Source organism: Marmota flaviventris, chromosome 11 (genome assembly GCF_047511675.1).
Source record: "Marmota flaviventris isolate mMarFla1 chromosome 11, mMarFla1.hap1, whole genome shotgun sequence".
Taxonomy (NCBI): Eukaryota; Metazoa; Chordata; class Mammalia; order Rodentia; family Sciuridae; genus Marmota; species Marmota flaviventris.
This window is the reverse complement of record NC_092508.1, coordinates 57,808,204-57,832,955: the sequence shown is the minus strand read 5'-3', so window position 1 is coordinate 57,832,955 and position 24,752 is coordinate 57,808,204. Positions and strand designations below refer to the sequence as shown.

The 24,752-nt window shown below is 40.1% G+C and overlaps 1 protein-coding gene across 4 annotated transcripts in view; it reads right to left on the bottom strand.

Annotated features, from left to right (window-relative positions):
* The window catches only part of Wipf1 (WAS/WASL interacting protein family member 1), a 116,724-nt gene that overhangs the window by 62,889 nt on the left and 29,083 nt on the right, over window positions 1–24,752 (bottom strand). Inside the window, exons 1-2 of one of the 4 annotated variants that reach the window (XM_027946144.2) lie at window positions 11,938–12,016; window positions 11,542–11,606 (exon numbers count right to left, since the gene is read on the bottom strand). The exons of 1 other annotated variant lie outside the window; for it this stretch is intronic. The gene's annotated coding sequence lies outside the window, so the exon portion shown is untranslated. Of the gene's footprint in view, window positions 1–11,541; window positions 11,607–11,937; window positions 12,041–24,752 lie in introns of those variants that run through there. 2 more of the 4 variants (XM_027946143.2, XM_027946145.2) reach the window with 2 other exon arrangements.

The window sequence follows — 24,752 nt, the reverse complement described above, 5'->3', positions numbered from 1 at the left end:
AACTGGTAAACTTCAATAGTGGAAATGTATGGCATCAAAATGGTTTAAAAACAATTTTGTTATACATAAACACATGTGCTTCCTTATGCTTTAAATGCATTCAATTACAAGATTGTGGTCAGTCTAGTAATTACTATAATTCCGAAGCAGAAATGAGCTCAAATAGTATTTGGGAATATTGGCAGTTATAATATGCATTAGTTAATCTACTATTGTCTAACAAATTACCCAGAACTGAGCAGCTTAAACAAACACACACTTATTATATCACAGTTTCTGTGAATCAGAAACCTGAGAGCAACCTGTCTGGGTCCCTCTAGCTCCTGGTCTATTACCAGACTGCAATCAAGGTGTCAGCTGGAGCCACATTCCCATCTGAAGGTTTGACTAAGGGAGAATCGGCTTCCAGGCTCACTTGCTCGTTGGCAAATGTCAGTTCCTCACTGGCTGTTAGCCACATGCTTCCCTCAGTTCCATGCCACGGGGGTCTCTCTACAGGGTAGCTTATAACATGGTGGCTGGCTTCCCTCAGAATGAGCAAGACAGCGAGAGAAAGCCCTCATATTCAAGTTGCAGTCTTTTTATAAGAAAATCTCAAGTGACATCTCATCTTCTCTGCCATACTTACTTCACCAAAAGTAAATCATTAAATCCAGCCCATAATCAGGAAGAGGGGTTATACAAAGGAATGAATTTCAAGAGGTGGGGATCATTGGGTACCATCTTATAAGCTGCCTAGCACATGATGACATAAAACATCTACCATTTCTATTGGTGACAATGTTACAAGTGTTCCTAATGCTACTGTAGTTTGTTGGCTACATTCATAATCAAAGGAAATGCAAAATGTCAATGAGGGGTTAGTGATAATATATAAGTACTACTTCTCTCATCCAGTTCATAGACTTCAGGTTAAGAGCCCCTGTATTAAAGTATAACACAGGGGTTCTTAACCTGAAGTATGTAGTGTATCTTGAACCATCTGGTTCTTAATCTGGTGCTTTGAGGATGGGGACAAGGATCTCTTGCTTGCTCCTGGAATCTACCACCTGTGGGCATTTACTGTTTGTGATTGTTTTTTTTTTGTTGTTGTTGTTGTTTTGTTTTTTAACCATATGGTACTGCTGCTCCACTAAGAAACAAATCAACTTTGAAAACTTCCTCACAGCTGCAAAAAGCAACTGTTTGGCACCAATAAATCAGGATTACTGGAGCCTGGCTTATAATGAACCTTTCACCTCCTCTCGGCAAGTGGTCACCAACTGGGTTATGGAAGCAAACAAGTCATAGTTTGAAACAATAACTACTTTTCCAGAAAGAGTACAGAGGAAGATGTTTTCCTGTAAAATTCAAAATTCAAACTTGGGCCCTCTAAAAGCATGAATTGAAATTACACTTCCAGGGGCACTGCTTGTTGCTTGGAAACCCTAACTGCTATAGCCACTTTCATTCTAGATAGTAAAGAAGAGCCTGGGATATCAACAGGCCTATATCATAGAATCAGGGAAACAGGGATAAAATTGCAGGTTTCAGTTTTGTCCTCCTGAACCCCGATCAAAATTTCTCATTACTTGCTCACAAAAATGCTTTCAATGTTTTGTTTTATCAGGATGAAATGGGGTGTAATATCAGAAATATTTAACAACCAGGAGGCATAGGCACTGAACAATCTGATGCTACAACAGGGTCCCAGGCACCTGTTCTGTGGCCAGTGCTTACTTCAATTATGGAATTACAGGAAAAGTCTTAGGGATCCTTGAGTGCACTCAAGCAACTGATAGTTCACCCACCAGTTTTGAAGCATTTCAACAGTTTTGATAACCAGTATGTCTGTATCAAGGCAAACAAGACCGACTATCAACTGTGGAGAGGGACTGTGCCTCCCCACACCCCCAGGAGGGCTACTGGTATGGGAGTGGAGCTGGTTGTCCTACAGGGCTCTGAGTGGCCAGCACTGTGGGGACAGAGCCCAGCCCTTCTTCTGAACCCTGAGCTGAGGCAGAGCCTCCAGGTTTTGAACCATTTCCAAGACTCCCAGAACCCCTCACTCAGGACTCCCAAGGGTGGCTGGCTGGCAGTCTCCCCATTCCCAGGCACCTTCAAGGAGCAGCCTGGGACAGCTGCTGCCAGCTGGCATTGCAACAGGCTTCTGTAGAAGGGAGGGCTGGGTGTTCCTCTGAGGGTTTAATGGAGCAGCATGTTATCAGCCCACTGGTGTCATTCCAATCAACAAGCCCACTACTGCATGGGGTAGAGGCCAAGCAAAAGATTGGTTCATGAACTCCCCCACCTCAAGGCCTAGTTTGGCAACTCCCTGAAATATGTGAATGGCACCTTGGGTTTTTGGCTTATCATAAAAAACACCATTCTGTATTACAATTTAGTCCACATGTGAGATCATGGAAGGATTTTTGAATTACTGAAATGCTCTGGTTTGTTTCCCTTTACTCCATGCTTCTGGGAAGTGGACTGGGGAAGCTGTGGGTACAGACAGATCTTGGTCTGAATTCTGGCTCCTGACAGTGGAATGCGGTCAATACCCTTCATTCTCTGAGGCAATACATACCTCTGCACATGCGGCTTATCATAGAACCTGCTTCATTGCCTGATTGAGGACTAATGAGATTACGTAAAGATACATTTGATAAATGCTCTTATAAGCTGATGACAAGTTGAGAATTAAAAACTTTTCATCTCAGCTTGGACCAGGAAACACCAGTATTATTCCAGAGAATTACTGTAGGTACTTTTTAAATAGATGCTTTTTGTTCATACAAGTTGATTAAAAGGCAAGACAAAAAGGCGACTTTAGATGTGAAAACAAAAGTTAACAATCTTGCATGGACTGAGATCCAACCAATGGGAACTCAGAATTCTACCTCTTGAATAAAGAGTCTACCTCCTTTTCCATAGGAAAACAACATAAATTACTTCATTAAAGTTTGCACAACCAGACATTGTTTGTTTAAGGGATAACAAATGCAACTCCAGTTATATTTAAAATAACATTCACATAAACAAAAATTCTAGCAATCAATCTCATAACATTTCCTTTGATTGCTTCGACATATAAGCAAAGGAAAGCTTGCTTTTTTTAGGCATTGCTTTTGCCCATTTTTAAATTTTTTTTTCAAGTTGTAGTTGGACACAATACCTTTATTTTATTTATTTATTTTTATGTGGTGCTGAGAATCAAACCCAGTGCCTTGCACGTGCTAGGTAAACACTCTACCACTGAGCCACAACCCCAGCCCCTGCTTTTGCCTATTTTGTTAAAAAAAAAAAAGTCTTTTTTTTTTTTTCAAAATAAGAGTTATGGAATCACTGAGGCTTAAACCCTGAAAGACAGAGTTTGCGATAAGAATCCTGCCATTTCTACTGCTATTTACCTTAACGAGCATTCTCTGAATCAGTCCTAGAAATCAAGCAGTGAATAAGATATTATGCAGTCCCACTCCATGTTGTATTTTTTTAGGACTTTTGGATATTAAACCACTAAGACCATTAAGAAAAATTAATTTCTTCTAGGATTCTCACTCCTTCACCCAGAAATGTGTATCTAGTTCTCCATTGCCAACTCCACGTGGACGTCTGTTTAACAAACACCTCGAGCTCAGCTGATCCCAAGCCAAACTCTATCCCTTCTCCATTCCACACTGTTCTGCCTATAGCTTTGTCATTGCAGTTTGATGGGATTCCATTCTCCCTGTGCTTAGGCCAAAAACCTTGGAATCATCCTTGACGCCTCTCTTTACTTATTATTGCTCAACCCAACAGTTAAACTTGTTAGTTCTATGTTCAAAATATCCAGTCTCTAATTATTCCTTGTCACCTCTGTTCCTGCCACGCTGGTCCATGGCACCATGGCCTCTCGTGGGAGTACTGCAATAGCCTCTTAACTGGTCTCTCTTCTACTCTTGTGCTCCTACAAACTATTAATCCAGCAGCCAGAGGGATCCTTTAAATGTAAAGTCAGTTCACTGCCTCTCATTGCTCAAAGTCCTCCCAAAGTACCCTCTCACTGTGAGGGAAAGCCAGAGTTCCACATGGGCCTGCTAGGACACTAGGGTCTTGCCTCCAACTTCTCACTCTGCCTGAGTCACACCTGCTCTTTTTTATTCCTTGAATATGCCAGGCACCCTACTGCCTCACTGCCCTCTGCTTTCCCCTGTGTATCCACCTGGAAAATTCTCTTACCCCTTCCAAATATTACCATCTTTTCCATGATACCCTAGTCACCCCCACTTAAATCCATATATTCAACACGGTGCCTCTGCTCTGCTTTACCCTGCTGTAGTTCTTCATAGCAATTATGACCCTCTAATAGAATATATCATGCAATACGTTTTAGGTTTATTGTTTATTGTCCACATTCTCCACTAGAAAAAGATCCACATGAAAAGTGCTCTATAAATATTTCTAAATTAAGGGGAAATGGTGGTGGTGGTGAATCTTATAAAAAATATCCTGTGTCCAAAAAGGGCCCTGTGATTTCCAATGCTTGTGGCAGTTTGCAGAACAGCAAAGAGTTAAGACTGATGCTAAGGGGACAGGCAGTTGCTTGCCAGGAAAGACCCTTAGGAGTGGCTGTGATATTATGATACATGTCTTTTGGGGTTTAATTCATGGTTTCTGGCTCTTCCTCAAGGCAGGTCATAGAAGTTCTGATCTTCCCCAGCCTTTCTGTCTTAGAGCTGACCATAAAGAAAATATCTGACTTACGCTTATCAGATAGGAGGTCACAAGACCCTCATCATTACAGATTGGTCCTGCCCTATGCCCTGGAGAAAGGAATGCTGTACAGACAGGATAAGAAGAATGCTGAACAGACAGGCCTCCCTGGGTTTCCCCACTCAGTATATTAGCATGAAGTATGCAATGAAGTCTCCACAAACCCCCCAAAGAACCAGATGGAGAGTTTCTAGATACCTAAATAGTGCACAGGGGAGGTTCCTGGAGAGTAGCAGGTAACACCTTGTCCCTTCTTCCATACCTCACTCTATGCATCTCTTTATCTCTGTTCTTTATAAAGTGTTCCTCTGAGTTCTGCAATCTGTAAACCACTCTAGCAAACTGAGTGAACCTAAGAGAAGGTTGGGGGAACTTGGGTTTATAGTCAGTCAGTCAGAAGCACAGGTAGAACAACCTGAAGCTTGTGACTGGCATCTAAAATGGAGGTGGTGCGTGTAGGAGCCAGATCCAGGTCCAGTTTTGGGGGCTGAACCCTCAACCTGGAGGATATAATGCTATCCCCAGGTAGACAGTGTCAGAACTGATTCTGACTAGATACCCAGCTGGTGTCTGCTGCTGCAGAATTAACTGAATATTGGCAGGAAAATATGCTCATGCTTTATAGGATCATAGAAGCAATCTGTGTTGTATGAATTTACAGAGAAACTGAGTCTGAGTTGAAGTTGGTTTAGGGATAGTTTACCATACTTCAAACAGTCATTGTCATAAAAAGTTCTAAAACTTCCCTTTTATCTGGGTGCCAGAGAGATAACTTAGAATGGCTGACCCCAGTTAAAAATCTGCAAGGGCTGCTGGGCATATCAGAATTTCCAAATGATGTCATTTCTTTCCATTGACCATGTTCATTGTCCAGGTTTTACCCTTCTGTAATAATGGTACCCAAGAAGCCTCGTTGGCATTCAGAAAGTAGTTCAGAGACCTTAGAATCAGTGCTAAGGAGGGCTAACACTTTTGAGGACTGCGTGATCCAGGGCACAGTGAGAGCTGATATCATCCATATCTCACAACAGATCTTTACCCATATTTCTTAATCTACTTTCATTTACACAAGATTAAGTCTCTTTTCCTGGCCTCTCCTGAGCCCATAAGTAATTTTTCCTCTTGGGGCCTGTCCTCTTCTTTTCCCATGAGAACCAGCTTCTTTCACACAAACCATTTCCAGGTAGGATAGGTTAGGTTTCTGCCTACAAAATTACAACCATATGACTGTCTCCCAGGAATTAAGGAGAGATCAGTTTGCCAAATCCTTAATCTCTTAGTATACTTCCATTAGGCATGTATCTGGTTCTGCAGATCCTGGAGGGGCACCTCTATCTGGATCCCAAGTCCATGAGACCCCCTCAACATGGCTCCAGTATGTGGTAGCCAGTGCTCAAATCAGGAGCCTTGTTCTGTGCCTGCTATTTACTAATGAGCTATTCTGACTCACACACAAGTCACCAGACCTTTCTGGGCCTTAGTCTCCAAATCTAAAAAGAAAGGGGATAGAACTCTCTTAAGGTCCTTTCTGTTTCTTAAAAAAAAAAAAAAAACCCAAGTTTCCACCAGGTGCAATAGTGCATGCCTATAATCTTACCTGAGAGGCGGAGGCAGGAGAATCTCAAGTTTGAGGCAAGCCTCAGCAATGTATTGAGACCCTGTCTCAAAAAAAAAAAAAAACTAAAAAAGGGCTGGGGTGTGGCTCAGTGGTAGAGTGCTTGCCTACCATGCACAAACTCCTGGGTTCAATCCCCAGCACTGAAGAAAAAAATAAAAGTAAAAAATCCAAGGTTTTATTTTTACCTACCTCTTTAAGTTTTAAATGACAACAGTGTCTGAAAGCCTCTTTCCTAAACTTTTCCCAAGGCCAGATGTTCCTGGCACTAAAGTAGAAGGGAAAAGACGTTTTTAAATAACCTGACATTTTTGTCTTTTGGAGCAAATTATCCTCTGGCCTTTTCACTTCTCTTTCTCTTACTGCTACTTCCTTATGAGTCCTTCAAAAAAGTTTTTATAAGCAGTTCATTCATCCTAATTCACCAGGATCTCATAACAACATTATTTTCTCCAGTTTATTTTTCTTATATGAAAATTCTCAACTATTTTTAACTTTGGTAACTATGCTCATCAGCATTAGTTTGTCCCTGCTCTGCAGGAAAGGTTGTTAAATACTCTGGGAAAAAGGGCTGGGGAAGGAAGCACACGGTTCTTGTACACAGGTTCTGGCCTAAATTTTCAGAAGGTAGGTGGGCATGAAATGGCAAAGATGAAAGCTGGAAGAGAGAAGAGGAAAAATAGGGAGAAGAGAAAGAGTGAGGGCATAATACACTGTTTGCTTTGAAGAGGTTCAAGAGAAGCTCTGGTGGCAATGTACCAAGAATGTTCATTTAAATGATTTGTAGAACTGGGACTTTCCTAAGGAGTCACACTGTGGTGAGAAGCAAAATTGGAACATCAATTCTTTTCTTTTAACAGTTCCCTCTGTGCAGCTCTGTACACAGCAGGCTGGTGAGGTACTGGGCAGCCTCTCTACTGGGCCTGCACTCAGGAGGATCATTCTACAGGTCTCTAAAGCCTTAAAGGAAGACCAAAGCTTTCCATTGCTAGCCTAGAAATCAAAGATACTCCAAATCACTACCATTTGTATATCAGTGATTTACTGAAAGAATAGCAGTTCACTAGCAAAACCATATATGCTTAGCGACATAACTGCCTAGTCTATGGTTATTAGCATATTCCAAATAACTGTAGGCTCCAAGATATCATCTAATGTCTTTTAGCCAAGGAAATACATACTCTAAAGAATTTCCCCTATTAATCCGTCCATATACAGATATACGTGTGTACATATATCTGTATATGGATGGATTAATAGGGAAAATTCTTTATACATACATATACATATATATGGTTATGTTTATGCATGGTATAAGGACAAATGCTTATCCTACTACAACAAGACTTTTTTTTTTTTTTAAGTCACACTGAGATTACGAACCAATACAAAGGCCACAGGTGGTACACATCTGTAATCCCAGTAATTTAGGAGGCTGAAGCAGAAAGATCTCAAGTTCAAAGCCAGCCTCAGCAATTTAACAAGGCTCTAAGCAATTTGGTGAGACCCTGTCTCCAAATAAAACATAAAAATATCAAAGGGCTGGGGATGTGACGCAGTGGTTAAGTGTCCCTGGGTTCAATCTCTGGTACCAAAAAAAAAAAAAAAGTTAACTTAAAAAATGACATAATGAAATGTAGACAGAAAACAAGTATAAAGGAAACCTAATTCATACCAGAAAATATCAAAACAGATACTTTGGTAAGTATCTAGCTAGTTAAGCCTCAAAGCAGTGACTTCTCATTAGCATTGAGAAATTACAATGTTAGTGGTACATGTAGTCAGCAGAATATCATATAAACTAGAAATAGGCTCTCTTAAATTCAGTTTGCTGCAAGACAGTTCCATTTCAAGGTCTCATCTTTTTCCAGTTTATTCTTTTCAGGAAAAGCTTTTATGCCCTTTCATAAGCAAGCAAATACACCCACTCATCATTTTCATGAATGAACAAAAGCAATTGTTCTTGCCATTTTCTGATGCTTTGGGGAGTGGGGGCATTTACAGGCTTATTTAAAAAGTAGCACCAATCTTCCAACTAATGAAGAAACTGAGGGAAACTGAAATGGCCAAGTGAAAACTCCATCAGGCATACAGGAAATTCCTTCCCTGGTGATGTCACTGAGTCGACATTAGCACTTGTAATACTTTATAGAAGACAGCACTTCCAGCAAAAGAATCACTGCCCACTATTCAGTCAGGCTGCTCATCACACCTTCTGTGTACCATTTTCTTCCAGAAAATCTGTAAACTAAATACTCCCTGTGGCTACCCCTCCAGAACAGCCCAACTAAGCTTACTTATTTTCCTGGGTTAACAGTCCAAGTCCCCTTTGGATCCTTAATACCCAGAAGCAAAACATGAACATTTTGTCATGAGCATGCACGAAGGAAAAAAATAAGATTTTGTAATGTGAGTTATCTTCAAGTCTCTGTATTTGGAAGGATGGTGATAAAGGAGGACTGGATGATCAGAAGCTAAATGCAAACTCGCCACATGATCCAGCAATACTGGTTCTGAGTATATACCAAAAGAACTGAACAGAGGATTGTGAAGAGATTTGCAAACACACACATTTATAGCCACATTATTCACAATAGCCAAAAGGTGAAAGTAACCAAATGTTATTGATGGATTAGTGAATGAAGAACATGTGACATACATATACAGTGGGATATCTGACCTTAAAAAAGAAACAAATTCCAACATGCTACGATGTGGAGGAGCCTTAATGACATTAAGCTAAGTGAAAAAAGGAAGTCACAGGAAGACAAATACTGTACGGATTCCACTTAACTGAGGTACCTAGAGAAGTTGAATTTGCAGAAACAGAAAGTAGCATGGTGTTGCCAGGGGCTGGTAAGAAAGGGAAAATAGGAAGTTGTTTAATGGATACAGAGTTTCAGTTTTGTAAGATGGAAAAATTCTGGAGGTTGACTATACAACCATGTGAATATTAATGCTGCTGAACAGCATGCTTGCTAGTTAAGATGGTAAATTTTATGTTATGGGTATTTTAACTCAAGTAAAATAATGTACAATGCTTAGTATTGCCCAGTGTGATGGTGATGCCAATAATATCTTACCCTTGCCCAGGAAATTCTCTGAGAAACCCAAAGTGCTAGCTAGGCCTCTAGATTTGCTCATTCCAACTCAAAAATGAATGAATTCTGTTAAAGGGTGGCGCCCATCAATTTTATTTTCTTTTCCCCTATTATCAAGAATGTTTGTATGTCATCATTTTATCCCTCTGAGATTCAAATCACCCAAACATCTGTGAATGCTGACTTGTTACTCTTGTGTCATGTGGGATTCTGGGGAGAAGAGGCTGCTTATATGTCGGAGTCTGGGGGAGAAGAGAAACTCGTGAAGTCAGTGCCACTCTCTTCCTTTTTAGAGAATAAAGTTTTCAAACTGTTCTTCCCAATAAAATTCATCATTTTATCTCCATTTTACAAGTGACCAATCTTTTTTTTCCACTTTTCCCCTTCAAACAGAACTCAGTGTTCACCTTGGCAGTAATACCTGTCTGAATATTACACACAAGATTACTATTCCAGGAGCTCTGTACCATCCAGCAGGATCCACCCCCTTCTGCCATCCTGTGCCCTCCTCTTTTTTTCTAGAAGCCCTTCCAGGCCTGGGGGTCAGAGCTGTTGCATAAAGATTACCCTTTAAATATTTTCTTGCAATTCAAACACACAACAGACAAGCACACACACACACACAAAAAAAAAAAAAAATAGAGGAAGTAAAAGACTGGGGAAGGGGCCAAGAAATGTCTAGGGAGATAAAAAAGAAATGGAAAAGGCTTTTGGAAGGACACATTCACAAGAAAGACATCAGGTCCATCTGGAAAGTATTTTAACAAAATAAAAAGCCCCTTTCTACTATAAGCATCAGATAAGCATAACACAAAACTCCTTGAACAGCAAAACTCTATGATAAATTTAAAAAGCAAAATGAAAACTGAAAGAAGCGCTCCTTCGAGGGACATGGGCCCACTGGTAAGCTCTAAGCTTCTCTCCAGTGCTCAGGGGTGGTGGGCAAGCAAGAGGCCATCCAACTGCAGGCGCTCCTGGAGGCGAAGGCAGCAAGGTCCAACTGGTTCCCTCACACCCAGGGAAACTGTGCACTGCCTCATGTCAGAGCTAGTGAAGGGTTTCTGAAACCACCAGGGTTGAGATCCCAGCTAGAACCTCCCTGTTGTCATCTTCTCCCTTTTCTTGCACAACAACGGTAGTAAAAAATGAAAAATATGTGGCAATCTGAGGACATACCCAACCATGATTTTCCTCTTTCATCACTGTTCTGGGTAGTTTGGATGACTGAGATATAAACAACACGTGAGTCCACTAAACCTTCACCCCTTTGTTGTTTTTCAGTAGACACAGTTTAGAACACGCCGGCTGGAATGAAGAGATGAAAATGGAAGCTCTGAGTCCTAGTGTCCTCTCCTCGTTACTCCCCTGCCTCCATGAACACGTTAACATGGCCAAAAAAGCAACCTAGGATGTTTTCCAAAACATCCAGAGAGAGCTATGTGATCTCTCTGACTAACCCGTCCTAGCACTTAAGAACAGTTCAAGAATGAAGTAATTTCCTTCTTCTAGCTCAGATTTGAGACATTTTCCTTTTTCATTACAGGTCTAAAAGCAGCAGGTCATTGTGTCAGAACCTTGACTTGCTGTTCTTTATCAAACTGCCCCTCATTGGCCATAAGATAAACAATCTTGGGCCTTTTAGATGTGTCTGGGCTCTTCTTTTCCAACCCTTTACCCATTTTTCTGGCTCTTCTGTGGACTCTTCAAAAATCTTCCTTTCTAGAGGAAGCACAAGGCTGAGGTCAGAAAGCTCTAGTAACTAACAGCCAAGCCTCAAGGCTTCTCCAAACCCTGCTGGCCTTAGATCCAGGCTGTGCTGGCTTCTTAAACTGCTGCAGGCAAAGGACTTCCTCATCTCACAGTCAAGCAGCCTTACCCTACTCCCATTTTGTTAACAAGAAAGAAAAAAAAAAGGAAGCAAAAAAAAAAAAAAAAACAACAAAAAACCCAAAACAAAAAAAAACCCAAGAATTATAGACATTAAATTATTTTAACGTGAACTATAATCCAAAAAGATGTGTTTTACAAGATGAAAAATACATAAAAACAAACAACCAACTTTTGCATACAGCCTTGCGGCACGTTTTTACTCACAGTATTTCTGTATGCTCCAACACCCCACATATGTCTGCAATGATCTGTCCTGTTTCAGATTTATGCTAATAAGTAAAAATGAGAAGAGGCTTAGCTGCATTCCATGAAATAAGTTATTTAACAAACATCTGAAGTTTTGTTCTGTTTCTTTTTTAAAGGCATAGAAGTTCTAAACAGGGAAGCAAGAGGTTCTGAGAATTTCATTGAGCCACTCAATGTTTGTTCCTCTAACAAAGTGCAGTTACCACCTATACACCGGATCTTATATTCAAAGCCAGAGCAACTTCTTTCCATTAGAGAAACAAAGACAGTTCAAGGAAAGAGAATCAATTAGGTGTTTTACAGAAGCTATGAAAAGTTTTTCAAAGGTGGTGGTGGTTGCGGGGGAGCACTAACCTTTGTTGTTTTAATCCGCTGCAAACGGCCAAGTGCTCAGTCCCCTGCTATCTTCTGGCTGGCTTCCTGTAAATGCTGCATGTGACATTGCACTTCCTCACAGGCACCTTCTTCCACTCGCCTCTCTACTCACTCAGAGGCATGTGATAAGATCGCCTGGCTGCTTTTTCCTATGGGGGTAACCCTGTGCCTACAGAAATGGTTGTCTCTCTGCAGGGGTCCCCCAGCTTCTTCTGGGTGTTCCCAGGACACAGGTAAAGAGGAAATAAACCCTGGGGGAATGCTTTCTGAACCCTTGGCACTTCTGACTCTGTTCGGAGGCAGAAGGTGGGGGGAAGGGAGGGAGGGAGAGAGAGAGAGAGAGAAGCTCCAGGGTCTCCATCCTGGGGTTGAGGTTCCACAGCTGAGAAGGGGGTGGTCACTACAGCAGAGCCTGGGGCTTGTGCACTCTCCCATTATCAAGGCAGCCCCTGGTACTGCTGCTGAGCCTCCAGACTTCTGAGGAAAAGCCCTCAATGGTGCTGCTCCCAGGATGTCCCCATGCTCCTCTCTGGAGATCACTGCTATCAGTGGATCACACCCAGGTCTCTGCTGCTCACATTTCTGGATTCTGCAGCAACCACGGCCACTCACCCTGGACTTCGTGGGAGAGTTTCAAATTCACACACCATCTAATTTGTCATGTTAGACAGTGTGCCCTAATTCCTGGTTTAGAAAACAAAGCCGATGTATTGTCAGCCTCCCTGGGCGAAAAAACTCCAACACTAGCCTGGCAAGAGAGCCAGGGGGTGTCCAGATGATGTGCCCTTCTCTGCCCTGGACAGGGGAAGACTGGGAAAGAGTTGGGGCCCCTTCAGCAAGAAGTTCCAAGGTGCCACAGCCAGCTTTCTGGTTTCTGTAGTCAGTGCTCTCCTCTTTTAGGATTCCCCAGCTCTCAGGAGGGTCCAAACACACTGGAATTTGCAGATGTAGGAAGTGGTGTGTGGGAGTAAAACCATGTCCTGGACCAAGGGGAATATTCTACAATTTGTACAACTTGACTCAGTGTAGAAACCCCAAAATTGTTTCTCTTTGGCTACCCTGGCATAATTCTTTTCTTAAAAATGCTTTTAAAGGGCTTTTTTTTTTTTTTGGTTTTTAGCAAGGTAACTATAGAAAAGTTCCAAGTCTTGAAAATATTACCCTATAATTCCCCAATGAGGTTTTCCATATGAGAACACTGAGTAAAGAAAGGAGTCCTGAGAGTCAGAGCTGTGGACAACAAACTGAAGTCTTGCCACACGATTGCAATTCTGGCTTTGAAAATACCCATAACTATTTTAGCATCTTGACAGTTGATGGCTAGTTTTCTGATTGAATTGTACATTTAGATTAGCCAGGAGCCAAGATGACTGTCCAAGCTAGAGACATGGCATCAGCTTTAAAATACGAATAAGGGTAAAACTTCAACATCCTGGAGTCAGACATTGCAAAGGGCTTTGGAAAAGCAAAATGCTAAGTGGATGAAAAATAATGATTCTATCTGAATGTATTTAGAAATGTCACACACTGGGTTAAGCTCCATTTTTCAACCAAGCAGTTGCATTTGTTCTGCTTAAATTAGTAAAGGTCTTAACAAAATGCTTTATAATGTTCCTTTTAAATCCCTGACCTGGCTTTTGGTCTATGATTTTTGTTTTTCTGTTTAGGCATTTAAATTTTTTAATAGACTTCATTTTTTTTTTTTTCAGAAACAGCTATGAATTTACAGAAAATTGAGCAAATGGTATAGAATGCCCATATATTCTATACCCAGTCTCCTATAATTAACATATAATGTTAATATGATACAAAATTGCTGCATAAGTAACAATTAGTAAACCAGTACTGAAACATTATTATTACTACCATCCACAGTTTATTTAGACTCCCTGAGCTCTGACCCAGGGTACTTGTGTTCCCAGCTCCTATCCAGGACACCACATCACATTTAGTCACCAGGTCTTCCTGGCTCCACTTGCCTGTGACAGTTTCTCAGATTTTCCTTGTTTTGGTGAGTGTGACAGTTCTGAGGAGTACTGAGGAGGTCCTTTGCAGAATGTGCCACAACAGGATTGTGTGATACTTTTCTCAAAATAAGAAGGGGTTATGATTTATTTAGGACAAAAACAATGTACTATTCTAATCACAACATATTAAGTGTCTATGTTATCAGTATGATTTAATAATGTTGATGTTGGGCTCGATCCCTGGGCTGAGGCCGTGTTTGTCAGTTTCTCTACTGCTGGGCTGTCCCCACTCCCTGCCCCCCACAATCCCACCTTTCCATGTACACTCCTTGGAAGGAAGTCCTTGAGGGTGGAGTTCCACATAAATTACTTGAAATTCTTCTGCATGGAAGATCTGCCTCTTCTCCACATTTATTGATATTTTCAATCATTTTATATCAATATGGCCTTGTAGATATTTATTTTATATTTTGGGCTATAATTCAACACCACTTTGTTGCCCAAATTGTTCCAGCTTTGGAGCTGGGAGTCCTTTCCTTGGTTTCTGTGCTCCTTGGACATACTCCTTTCAGTGTTTTTCTATTTTTTGTTTGTTTGTTTCTGAGTATTTCTTACTTTCCAGCACTATGAGATGCTCCAGGTTCACCAGGTGTAATACCTCCCCAACCATCCATGATTTTTGTTTTGACAAAAAATAACTTTATGGGCATGAGAAAATGTTTATTTGCCTTCAATTTTTATTAGTCCTGCCCATGTATATTAATAAAACATATGTTTTAATTGCTTTCATAAAATTGTAGCATCTACCCAGCAGCAAAACATCAAAACCAAGATACCAACTGAGTGAAATTCTGCATTTCCTTAATTCTAAGACACATCTGCAGCAGCAGCATTTTTTCTTCATATTTTAACATTCCTAGAACTAAAGTGTACTTTTCATGTTGTGTCCTTTTTTCTTTCCTATGTGTCATTAATTTGCTGATGCACTTTAAAATCAATGTTGTCTTGGCAGTGGAGGAAGCCAAGCCATCAATCAGCTCTTGTTTGCACCACTGGACACCACTGAACACCACTGAACTATTTCCACTGACCCCACCTCACTGAACAAAATAAAATGATTAATTAAAATGATAAAAATGGTTTGATGTATAGCATCTACAGACATTAAAAAAGCCTAAGATTTCTAATTACTCCAGATACTTTCTAACTTTTTCCCCAAACCATAAATTCTCATCAAGTCCTAAATACAGATGAAAGAGGTAGAGTACTAAACTTTTTCTGGGCTCACTACTGGACTCCTTTTGTGTCTCTCTACCAAGATCTCATGAATCTATTATCATGTCTAAGGAGCCTACTATGGCTGCAGGGCTGGGAGAAGGGTTTCAGCCTGGCTGATGAGGAGTGTGCCTGGTTAGGGGAAGGCCTCTGGATTTCTACTTTCTCACTGGGGGCAGCTGGACAAGTACAGAATAGCAAAACCGCCATTCCCATCCCTGGAGCTAGGACCTGGTCTCCAGCTAATGAATCACTATTGCTTGGGAACATTATACTTTGTAGATTTTTTTTCTTCTAATGGATAGACACTAATTTGACCACTTACCACTGGCATATTTCACAAATTGTCACTGACAAAATGTCCAGTCTTTTCATCCGGTTAGGCAGAACTTGGCTAATCTAAACTCTGCTTTCTGCCTTGCTCTTGCATAGACGTACCAAGGTACTGACAGTACTGTTATCATCTCACCCAGAAATGACTGAAGAGATGCTGCATGGATTTTTTTCAGCAGTCGTTTATTAAATCCTTATTACACGCAGACACTGAGCCAAGTGCTTTACACACATATTTCCACTTAATTCTAACAACTGTGAGGTAGGTACTGTCATCTCTACCTCACAGGTAGAATAACCAAGCTTACAGAGATTAACTAACCTGTTCAGGGTCCCCTGATAACCTTGAGGCCAACTTGCAAGCTCAGCTGTCTGACCACTAGGGAAATACAAATCAAAACCATAATAGGATACCATCTCGTCTCAGTTAGGATGATTATTATCAAAAACAAAAACAATGAAAAACAAATGCTGGTGTGAATGCAGAGAAAGGAGAACTTTCAAACACTATTGGTGGGAATGCAAATTAATATAGTCCATATGGAAAACAGTAAGGAGGTTCCTAAAAACAAACAAACATACAAAAAAAAAAAACTAGAAATAGAACTACCATATGCTCCAGCAATCCCACTACTGGATATACATCCAAAAGAAATAGAATCAGTATGTTGAAAAGACACCTGCATTTCATGTTTACTGCAGAACCATCCATAATAGCCAAGATACAAAACAGCCTATGTGTCCATCAACAGATGAATGGATTTTAAAAAGTGGTATTTGCACACAATGGAATATTACTCAGCCAGAGAGAGAGAGAGAGAGAGAGAGAATGAAATCCTGTTACTTGAAGCAACATGCATGGATGGAACTGGAGGACATTATTTTAATTGACATAAGCCAGACACAGAAAGACAAATATCATAAGTTCTCATTTATATGTGAAAGCTAAAAAAGTTGATCTCATAGAAGTAGAGAACAGAATAGCAGTTACCACAGGAAGGAAAAGGTGGGGAGAAGCAGGAGGAGAAAAAGATGATGGTTAATGGGTACAGGGTGCCCACTGGGTGGGAGGGGTAACTTCTAATGTGTATAATACAGTAGGATTCCTATGATTGGCAGCAACTAATTGTATATGTGAAAATAGCCAGTACAGGTATTAAATGTTTCCAACAAAAGGAATGACAATTATTTGAAATGATAAATATATATATATATGAGTATACCAACTACCCTGATCTGATCATTACACTTTGCAGGGACTTACTGAAATATCACACTTTACTCCATAAATATGTACAATAATTATGGGTCAATTATAAATAAAAACATGAAAACAAAAACTCACAAAAGAAAATAAAATTTCAATACCCTTGGGTTGTCATATGTGGCCAATATGACTTTTTTTTTTATTAATTGAAGATTTTCTTAGTCAAGAATTAATTAATTTTTGTAAATACCTCCCTCTTTTTAAATTGCTTTCCCTATTTATTGGGTTAAGCTGATGATATTGATGTTATTCATTTATTCTATTCTAGATATTTTTGTCTACTTGATCAAAGTCTGAAAACATTCTGTTAAAGTCTCCCAGTATGATTATGGAAAACCATTTGTATTTTTAAATTTTTTGTTTATATTTTTATTTGCTTATATCATTTTATTTGTATTTTTAAAAGATATTACTTTATCTAATTCAGTGATAGTGTGTTCAGTGCATCAAGATTTATTACTGATAAATATTCTTTTTTGGACTTATATTACTTATTCTTCTATACCTTAAGGTATTTTTTTAAAATATATTTTTAGTTGCCAATGGACCTTTATTTTATTTTATTTTATTTTTATTTTTAGTTGTAGATGGACACAATATCTTTATTTTATTTATTTATTTTTATGTGGTGCTGAGAATTGAAACCAGTGCCTCACTCGTGAGGGTAAATGCTCTACCACTGAGCCACAACCCAAACCTTATACCTTAAGGTTTTTTTTTTTTTTTTTTTTACATTTAATCCTACATTTTTATATTAAATTATCCCATTTTCGTCTTGTTAGTACTTGCCAACTATTCCTTAATTTTCATCCTGTGTAATTTTGGTCTATGTACAACTCTTGAAGAAAGCATATAATTAGATTTTTTTAAAATGAATCTTGAGTGTTAACTGATTTTATTAAAGGAATTAAACTAGTCCCATTTATTGTTCTATGTTAATCTTATTCCTGACAGTTTTATATGTTTTCTATCATATTGTTTAATTGTTTTGTTGTGTTTTTTTCCCTCTTTTTCTGGATTTTTGCTGACTGACATGCTTTTTATTATCGAAATACCCTCTACCCTTGGCTGTGTGAGTTTTAATATCTGATGGTTTAGAAATCCCCCACGTGTCCTCCTAGTGAACATCAGAGACCTGCATGGTAGGGTCAGTCCATTGTTTTGGGGAATGAAATGATAGCTTCATGTTAATAACAATAATGACATATTGGGGGGTTGGTATTACATGGGCATTATAACTCCTCTAAAAGGATATGTCACTGGGTCTCTATTTATTCCCAGAACCATATGGAAGGCTGGCTATAACTCTTACCAATAATGTGGGTAAGTGTGGACAGCCAGGAACCCAGCTAAAACATTGCCAAGAACACCCTGGGGAATGCTTCTGCAAACTTTGGGCTCTGAGACACGCAGATACTGCAGATATGCGTAGAAGTATCTGCAAAAGAGATGCTGTCAGGGAGCAATTCTTGGCCACCTTACTCCTAGTCACTAAAAATCATCACTGGCTGAGGAATATGTTCTAAAACTGCACAAGAACATAACAATGTAAACATATCCTCTAAAGAGTCGAGGAGGTCAGCCAGGTGTGGTGGCACTGGCTTGTAATCCTAGAAATCAGGAGGATGAGTCAGGAAGATCGCAAGTTTGAGGTCAGCCTCAGCAACTAAGCAAGACCTTGTCTCAGAATAAAAAAAGGGGGGGGGGAGCTGGATGCCAGGGTGGTTGTGGCACAGTGGTAGAGCACTGTCTAGCATGCATGAGGCTCTGGGTTCAATCCTCCCTGCCAAAAGAGAAAAGAATTAAGGAACTCAATAGAGAAATTGAGAAAATAATGTTGCTAGACCAGCTGAGAGGATAGATTTTTGAGTTTCTTAATGCCTAAGTAAGAGAACAGTAATAAATGAGACACACCTTTTCTAAAAATTAGGCAGTTATCATTTTTTGAAAGCTTTGATATCACTGTAGTGGGGAAGGAGATGGAGGAAATTCTGACTATAATATAATACAGATATTAGCTGCATAGTTTAAAAATATGTGTATGTGTTTGAATAAGGTTAACGTTTAAATTCCATATCTGATTTTTCTCAGAGAATTCTGGGGTGGTAGGGAAGAGGGAATGGAGGACAAAAGTCTTGCAACTGTTTAAATATGTCAGTAGCTGAATTTACTGATCTGAAATCCTGTTTTGCACCACAAAGAAGAAGTGGTAAAACACCTTAAAAAGAGTGATTTTTCTGTTAACATATTTAAAACACCAAGTTAAAAATTATGTTTATCGTTCTCTTGTTACAAATGAACAGAGTAAGTTTCCAAGAGTGGGAGGGATATGTTCAAACCAGTGAACTGGGATTTAAACCCAGTTTCTGGCTACAAGTCCAGTGTTGTTTCCAGTACATACCAAAATTGTCTCCTTGTTCTGTCTCCAAGAGAAACTGAAGCTTATGCACACAACATGTGAGTGGTGCAGGGAGAAAATGTAGTGAGCCACGCTCTGATGCTCAGTGCTTCACAGTGGGGGTCAGGCAGTCCAGCCAGATCCCAGAGCAATTGTGTCTAACTGTTTCAGGGTGGGGGGTAAGCAGGGTTTGGACATTATGTCATGCAAAGGCTTTCCTCATTTGCAATCATGCAAAAAGACACCATGTGCACCACATTTCTCAGCCCTTGGAGCAGCTAAAAGGAAGTTGAAAGGTCAAGAAAGTTCTCTTGCTGGTGCACTGTACACTGGTACATTGTTTATGCCATGGTAATGTAATCTAAGCCAAAATTATCAAGCCCTTGACCATTTGCCCTCAAAGCCAGAGCCCTACCTAGTAGGATCATTCTTCTATGGAATATCATGGGGTCTAATGCCAACAACCCCATCGACCCTTTTCACTATTATGCAACTGAATTCCAAATAACCAGGCTCTTCATTCATCTTTCTTAGTGATCAAAACATTGAAAGGAAATGGCAAATTTCTTTGTTCACAGAAAGATGGACTAGGGTTACACAGGAAAGCTTTGTCATTCATCCAAAATGACTTTTAAGAAGCTTCAAAAATATAGAACTTCAGAAGTAGCAGATAGATAGTACTAAGAACCAAGGGGCTTTCATACATCTGCTGCCCCTTTCTTTTAGGGTGAGTAGAGAATAGACTAATATGAGATAATGTAAACAATTCAAGTGTGACCATGGTGTGGGAGGAATCATGAACAAGAAAGGGCCTTTCACTATGCAGATTTGTGGCTTTGATTTAGAATCTCCATTTTCCTAACACATGTACAGAACATGGGACCAAGAAAACACCTAATTTTCTACTTGTATAGTCTTAATCAGACACAACTATCCCTTTCTTGCACACTCAAGAGCACACGGAATGGAGCAAAATTGGCAGGCAGGTTTGTATCACTTCTAAAAGGAAGGATTCTGGAAGCAAACTGCCTGGGTTCAAGTAACATCCATTATTTACTAACTGAAGTGAATTACTTTATTTTTGGGGGGCAGCACAGTTTCTTCTATAAAGCAGGGATAGTTTTATAAGTATTAAATATGGATTCAAAGAGTACAAAAATGACTGCGAATGGTGTAAGTAAGTAAAGAAATTTATTCTCAGGAAATTCTAGATTAGAATTTCTCTCAAGAAAAGCAATTAGTCAAACAAAGATCTTCCTTTCTGAGGGTGTTCTACATGTGGAAAGCAAAGGATATTCAAGAATCAGGGGAAATGGAGCTATAGGTCTTTCTAGAGAGGTGCAATCCAGGTGGGAAGTAGGAAAAGAAATCCAAAGGTTACTGTGAGATTGCTGGAGGTCGTGTTTGTGTCTGATCAAAAATAAGGAAAAAAAAATTGTGTGTAAAATATATGTCCATAATTAAAAAAAAAAAATGAGTAGAGCTTCAGGACTAATGAGAAATTGGAAGAGAGAGATCAAGAGAGGTTCAGCAGCAGCCATGAGTGTTAGGTAGAGGAACAGGTTAGCCACACAGAATTTTGAAGAAGTTGTTTATGTGGTGTGAAGTGTAAAACTCTTAAGCTGTGTTTTTTAAAAAAAACTCAGATTAAAAAGACATGTTCTTCAGGGCTTCTGGTACTAGAATGTGTTTTCTTTTGATGGAGACTGCAGGCAGAATCTGGCCATAAGAGAGAGGCCTCAGGACTTATTCAGGTTACAATTAGAGTGTGGGTCACATCCAGCTGAGCAACATCAAACACAACCTCCTGTGTTTATCAGATTTTTTTCTGGTCTATGATTTGGATTTTGAAGTGGCTGCAGATAGGCTGAATTACATGATTCTGTAAAGGAAGTAATTTACAAAAATGCAAACATCTGTTAAGAGTTTATTAATTAGTAACAGTCATTTTGAGTGGAAAACACTACATTTTATATATCAGCATCTATTATTTTCTTTGCCTTCCTTCAACTTCTAGAAATAAAGTTGGTGCTCTGGTGGTTGCTAAAATAAAACAAGGGTGTTATTACTAAATTACTCTTACATACCTCCAATGATATATTTAGGTACGGAAAGCAACATAACACACCAATTAACTTCCAAGGACAAATTTATATACAAAAATGATCAGCCACCTCTGTCTAATAACATTGTGTTTACTGAAACATATCTCCCAAACATTTTACATAAACCACATTTTAACTTAAGGACACTGTAGCATTAACAACACTGGGAAGTAGAGGCAGAACCAGAGTTAATGGAATATTACAATAAATTGATTGTGCCTTTTATTTTTAATAAACTGTTTCCTTTATTACTGGAAAACTACCATCATGAACTGTAATACTTACCAAAGCATGCTGAGATTTCTAGCAACTTAATTTTATCAGTGTGAAACCCTCTCAAGCAGTAAGGAATATGCAGGAGGGGAAACAGGATGTGACCAAGTACGGTATGCTACTGAGTGTACAACTAGATGCACGAATTAAACTTTAAAAAATGCATCTAGCCCGATTAAAGACAAGAATTTGCTGGACACAGCAGCACACACCTGTAATCCCAGCAACTTGAGAGGCTGAGGCAGGAGGATTCCAAGTTCGAAGAAAGCCTCAGCAACTTAGTAAGACCCTGTCTCAAAAATAAAATATAAAAAAATAAAAAAGAATAGGGATGTACCTCAGTGGTAAAATGTCCCTAGGTTCAATCCCTGATATCTGCCCCACCCTCCCATCAAGATTTAAGGTATAAAAATAAAAATAAACAAAGCAAAGCAATACCACCGCCACCCTGAGTTGTTGTTAATGATAAATTGCCTTGGCCTATCCAAATTTTTAAAAAAATAATAATCATCCAGGAATCCCCAACCAATATGTGGACTGACATACAATAGGACTGCATTTCTTATTTGTGGAGTTTGCCTAACAGCACATTTAACTTTCTTAAATCCAACTCTTCACACAAGAGGGAGGAGAGAGAAAACAATTCAAATGGTGATGTGCATCTCACCCCCCAACATTGTGTACTTCGGGGGCACCTTCAGATATCATAAAATGAGACATGAATCCACTGTTTCCTCTTCATGGCTCACACTGTTGTCACCATCAGGCCACACTCAGTGTGATTCCAGTTTTTTTTAAATATGTATTTTTCACATGCCAGGCAGGGCCCATAAATGGCAGCCAGCTACTTCATCTGTGGGATGTGTGTTTGTGTGTGTGTGTGTGTGTGTGTGTGTATACAAACACATATATAAATGCTTTGACATCTTTAAAAACAAATCAAACAAAAAAATCTTCCTAGTTGGGGAAAGACCACTTGCCCCAGGGCTAGCCAATTCTTAGAGACAATGAGAGCTCAGCCAGGAGCAGGCCTCTGACAGTCCAGAACCATACCTCCTTATTGGGCTATACACCCAGAAGGCAACATTCCTAGTTCTTTGTCATTGCAGAACCAGGTCCCAGACAACTAGGAACTACCCCTGAAGCTTAGAGTCCTCCAAGTTATTCAACTAACCAGTGCTAACCTGCTCCCCCACCCTGCCCAGCCTTTTAATTCCTAGGAAGGTTCTGGCCTAAACATTCCCTGGCTCTTGTCTTCTGCCTCCTGATCACCTGGTGTCCTTCCCATGTGGACCCATGTGGCATGGCATGCCGCCTGTGTCTGGGTATAATCAGTTTTGTTTTCTTGAACTCCTCCTTTTGGGGCCGCACCTGACTAACCATCACAGAGAAGAATGCAAAGCGATCTAGAGGTCAAACAAGGAGAGTGACCACCAGTAATTCTGAAAACGCATTTCTACCTCAGCCTTGACAGGAAACCTTAACTTCACTGAAATGCACTGGACAGGTGAGCCTTTATCTCCATGCAGTTCTTCCTGTCCTGACAACAAGAGATCAGAAACTCTGCTTCTCTAGTGACTTTAAGGCTAAATTCTAAACCCCCCTTACCTCTGGGCAGCCCCTTCAAATTCATTCCTTCTACTGAGTTGACTAAATAAAGATGAGTATTTGGGGCCTGTCAGCACTTAGAATGACAAGCACCTCAGAGACATGTTCTGAATCCTGCAGTGCCAATCCTGGTGTCAGTTCAGGGATCAGCCTGGTGGAGCCCCTGCACTCCACCAGGGCACGAGTACAGCCCACCATCCACCCTCCTTTACAGGTCGACCTCCTTCAGGGAGGGGAAAGGGCTTGGCACCTTGCAGGTATGTTCTGAATGAATGAAAGATTACTGCCTCCCAGCAATAGAGAACAGAGGATCCCCCATTCTCAAAATCAAGTTTTTTCAGCCAATTTTGTCAAAGGTCTACTCTGTGTACATACAAAATAAAAAGAGCTTCAGATTCTTTAAAAAGTGTTGGTTCAGAGTCTAAATTAACCTAACAGTTTATAGTTCTAAAGGCAGACACTAGGATGTAGACCTTCCTTGTTCCACAAGCCATGTACAAGGAGGTGTTTTCTGAATCTAAAAGCCATCCTAGATGTTCTTCTAGAAAATGATGAACTTTCTAGCTTTTCAGTTTTCTTTTTAGCTTTTTAGTATTCAATGTAAACAGTATCTCCTGACATTTTTTTTAACAGAAACAGAAAGTCTCTGACAAACAGAAAGCATCAATTTATGTTCTTTTGTGGCCATGCTAGGACCTGTGTTCTGGCTCCATGTGTCCCCAGGCTCTCCTCAGAAAGATGGGCAGCAAGGAATGTCCCAGAAGGCCCGACCAGGAGCACCTGGGTGACCACCCCACAGCTGGGATGAGACCAACATGGCAGCCACCTGACGTGTACAGAGGCAGCCCTATCGACTGTGCGTGGGTTTGCCATCCCTGACCTAGACACTGAGCTGTTGACCCACAGGGAGCTGACTTTCTACATTCTTGTCAGGCTGCAAGGCAGTAAGTGTTGTGCTCTGTGATCTGCCACACCCTGACTTTCAAACTCCTGACTTGTTCATAAACAAAACCAAGGAGAACTGATGCTGTCACTACAGTCTAGCTGCCTCTATAGCACCAGCTACCTTGGGCCCCGAGAGCCTGGTCTTCCTGTATGGCTCAAACTGCTCAAATGCTCATAAAAGCACAAACTATTAGTATTACCCACTAATCTAAAATAATCATGACATCAAGCATTTATGTGTACCAACAGTTTTATCTATGTTTAAAACACAAAGTCCTTTGCCCTGCATTATTCCTCGTCACTGAGGAAACTGTTGTTTCTACTTGAGAAGCAATGACACTGAGTTACTACTGAGTGAAAAAAATAATAGCACGCCCTTCCAAGCACGCTATAAAATTGTAGGGGAGGTTGGTTTTGTTTGTTGCCTTTTGCTTGGGTCCAGCTCCATAGATATCTGTTAACCAATTAGCTAGCTGTGTTAGCTAACTTTCTGTCACTATATGAAACACTTGTGATAACTTATGAAAGAGAAAGATTGATTTAGGCTCACAGTTTTGGAGGTTTCAGTCCATGCTCGGTTGGTCCTGCTGCCTTGGGTTGGTGGTGAGGCAAACACCACAACA